General features: G+C 38.3%; 1 non-coding gene across 1 annotated transcript; it reads left to right on the plus strand.

Annotated features, from left to right (window-relative positions):
• Window positions 1-2,276: 2,276 nt before the first annotated feature.
• LOC123860673 (U6 spliceosomal RNA) lies at window positions 2,277-2,379 on the plus strand. The gene has a single exon (XR_006794792.1). It is a non-coding gene; the product is annotated as a U6 spliceosomal RNA (small nuclear RNA).
• Window positions 2,380-4,218: the final 1,839 nt, after the last annotated feature.

Raw genomic sequence — 4,218 nt, forward strand, 5'->3', positions numbered from 1 at the left:
AATGGTGGTTTTTACGATTGTTCACAAATTATAATTCAGAAATGTGTTACAAATGGTTGAGTGTGGTTGAAATAGAACTACTAGGGCTGTATTTTACTTCAACTACATTGTAGTTTAAATTAGTTTATGTGAGCCAAGAGCAAAGCATTGCTACCATGTCTAACAATGCTTTAAGGAAAATAATTTCTCAGAGCTATAAGACTGGCATGCTCCTGGACTCTTAGAGCCATGATGCACTTGTACGTTGGGTGTTACCTAGCCCTTTACCACGTTGCTCATTTAATATTTATCTCTCTTCTCTGAATATTGGCTACCGATAATCTAGAAGAGACATCACAATTTCCACCATCAGAAAGAAACCATTTCGTTCACCGTAACACTCACTTTTTTCACTTCCATTAATCGATACTTCTGTTGGCCTCCATTTGATGTCAAGTAGCTTCCAGGCCTTAGATTGTAAATTAATAAGTGACTTCCTCTATAGCATTTATAAGTCAAACTCCTTGGGCTAGAGTCATTACTCAGCTCACTTGGTAAGGACATTTACTTTTTATTTTTTAATCCCATTTTGGGGGAAGTTTTAACATGTAATAAATGAGAAAAGAAAACTATGATGATTAGAAATCTGTAGCAAAAGTCATAGGAAATAGTACAGGTTCTGGCAAGAACTTGTCCATTCAGAGGACAAACACGTGTGCTCTTGTTAAAGCAGAGCAGAGACGCTGCAGGATCACCACCACCACCACCATCAGTACAAAATACTCCATAGGGGCGCCTGGGTGGCTCAGTTGGTTAAGCGACTGCCTTCGGCTCAGGTCATGATCCTGGAGTCCCTGGATCGAGTCCCGCATCGGGATCCCTGCTCTGCAGGGAGTCTGCTTCTCCCTCCGACCCTCCCCCCTCTCATGTGCTCTCTCTCATTCTCTCTCTCGCAAATAAATAAATAAAATCTTTAAAAAAAACAAAAACAAAAACAAAACAAAAACAAAATACTCCATAAACAAAATTACCTGCGAAGGTGCGCTAGGTATCATAAGAGAAGCACATCAAGAACCAATGGCCAAGAATTACTTACACAGAATTGACAGATGTGAAACAAGTATCTCTATATGGCCACTCTAGTTTTCATGATATACAAGTAAGGTACAAATGAAATTTTGGCGTGTCACAAAGGCTAATTAGGTGACTGAAGTCGAGATTAGAGATAAAATTTAAGACTTTTTTGTTTGTCAGGTTGATCTATATCAGTAACAGTGTGACTTTGTTCTTTTGAGTTTGTCAGGGGATAGGGCATTTCAGTTCTGGTGGCCACCAGGACAGGATATCAGGACAGAGGCATGGAGAGGGATGGCTGTTTTTCTTTGGAGTGGGTTCTTCAAGGAGGACCGGGCTCTGGGGGAGCCTGGTGCTAGTACCTGGTGCTAATGCCTCGTGCTGCATTTCCAGAATGTGCCATTGGGGGAGGGGACATGGAGGGGGAACACCAGTATTTTTATACATGTAGCTCTAGGCAGTGTATGGCTTCAGGGACAACAAAGGGGAATGCCAATGCCAGAGATAACCAAAGGGCAAATGATCTAGCACCAAAAATCGCCTCAGAGAGGAAAAATAAATTTCGCCTGATGTGAAACTGATGTGAATTTTATGTTTTTAAGTGCACATGTTAGCAACAAAACCAGCAAACATTTAAATAGGATTTTCAAGCTGACAGTTGACTCAGAATTTCTACGTTAGCTTAAATGGGAGTGCCTCGATTCACTCCTCATTCAATTCAATTCAATCGAAAGGAAGCCTTTATAGTAGGCCTTAAAGCACACTGAGGATTTATTTGTATTAACATCTTAATTTTGCTAAATGCCAATAAATGCCATGCCTTGGAGTCACTCTTCTGTTAGAAATTGCCTTAAGGAAAATGTTTTATTGTAAAATTTAAGAATTATATTGTAACTCATATTTCCAGAAGCCAAGGTGCTATTTCGGCATTTATCTCTACATGGACAAATGCATCTAGATCTAGATCTACATCTGTAGCCATATCTGTATCTATCTGTTGTCCAGTGGTCACACTTTCAAACATACTTAGAGAAAATAGAAATGGACATGTTTAGATTGAGTTGATAAGATTAAAAATCATATAAAAATTAAGCACACACACATACTTAAGAAAAAAGGACTGGAGGTAAAGGCAATAACACTTTTTCTTCCAGCCTAAGGCAAACATAGTTGATCAAGACCCATCTGTTTGTTCACAGATTTTCTATTCTACTTCTTTGGTTGACCTCACATCTATAGCACATATAATAACACTGAAATATTACAGAGATTAGCATAGCCCCTGTGCCAAGATGACTCCCAAATTTGTAAAGTTGGCATATTTTTGCATAGTTAATGACGTTTTTCTTTGGGTTCTCACCGCATATTGTATACACATTGGCTGTCATCTTTCCGTATTATAATTTTTTGTTTACTTCTCTCTCTCATGAAACAGAATTCCCCAAAGAAGGAAATTATTCCTTCTTAATTTAAAAAAAATTTTACACTCCACATGGGGCTCAAATTCATGACCCCAAAATCAAGAGTCACATGCTCTACCAAATGAGCCAGCCCGGCACCCCAGGAAATTATTCTTTGGATCCATAGTGGCTAGCATAGCGTCTGGCTTCTAGAAAGTACCAGAAAATCTTTAATGAATGATTAAAAGATTTCATAGTCTGTGAATAAGAAACATGCAACAAATCTTTGTATTCATCATGCTCATCCAGAAATTGATTCTGAAACAGTTAATCCTTTTCTTCCCTCCTCACCTTGTCTTCCTGATGACAGAATTTCTATTTTAGTGTGATGCCCACATGGCCACCTCCTGTTGATAACTAGTAGGCATAACTCAGTTTCATGATGGACAGATGGACAAGCCTGCTGTTGTTCTTGGCCATGAGACTGTTACTGCTTATTCTCTTAGATGCATCCACATGTCTTGCTTCCCCTCTTTTTATTAATTTTTTATTGCAGGACTATACATATTTGCTCCTAACACTGCCTTGCTATGTTTGTAATATCAGAAGCCCACAAACAGGCTCTGGAAGACAGATCAGCAGAAATATTTTGAGAGGTGCATGTTAATCTAACACAAAAGAAGAGGACTCTATGGAAAAGAGGCCATAAAATATTGCTATGATCCAACTGAATAGGGGTGGATCTTCCTCTTTCTCTTCTAACATAGTGAGATTGACTGGAATAAAAATAAAGTTGCGATATATTTCTGGGAAAAGGGATCCAGATCATGCTACCAATTTGAAATTTTCAGCGAGAGGAGTGCAAAGTCATTCATTGAAATTTTATATGTAATTACATATATGAATAGCAGCTGCTTCAAATTAATTATATAAATTATAATTCATAGACTTAACATTGGCATGTTACTTAATTTTTTATTTTTTAAAATTTAAAAAAAGATTTATTTATTTGAGAGAGAGAGAGAGAGTGCGTGCGCGTGAGCGCACGAGCAGGGGGAGGGGCAGAGGGAGAGAGAATCTCAAGCAGACTCTTCACCAAGTGTGGAGCCTGATGTGGGGCTCAAACCCACCACCTTGAGCTGAAATCAGGAGTTGGATGCTTAACTGACTGAGCCACCCAGGTGCCTCTACTCTCTTATTACTTAATTTTTTAAACCACAGACAGCATTCAAAAGCATTTTAACATGGGTATCTTCTTTATAAGACAAGAGGAAATGGGGGAAGAAAATTATTTACTTAGTTTCTCTCATGGGACAGGCGTTTTTATGCCTTTTCCAGTGTTTTTCATGTAATCTTCAGAACTAAGCTGTGAAACACATTTTGTTATGATTATTTTATAAAAGAGAAAACAAGAACTCAACGAGAGTAATTTGTTCATGGTCACAGAGCTAGGAGTGACGAAACTAATAACAAGGCAAGTGTTTCCAACTCAAATTTATTCTCGGCTTACTGTGTTAGATTAGCCAGGATACAGTAAATTTTCAAGGAATTTGGATTTTATTTATATACATAACAGTGTCTTAAAGGATTTTCCATGTTGTGAATGGGATGTCTTAGAAACTAATTTCCTCTAAGTTGGGTAGGGTACTTGTCCCCTTTTCCAGATGCATAAGTGGGTTAATTGCAAAAAACAATTCAATAATGTGCTGCAGGGGAAGTGATTTCTGAATTTTTGGAATGCCTAAGCCAGAAAGCGGAGTGCTCC

Source organism: Mirounga angustirostris, unplaced genomic scaffold (assembly GCF_029215605.1).
Source record: "Mirounga angustirostris isolate CCGP_5_RB_7025 unplaced genomic scaffold, mMirAng1.0.hap1 SCAF_4, whole genome shotgun sequence".
Lineage (NCBI taxonomy): Eukaryota > Metazoa > Chordata > Mammalia > Carnivora > Phocidae > Mirounga > Mirounga angustirostris.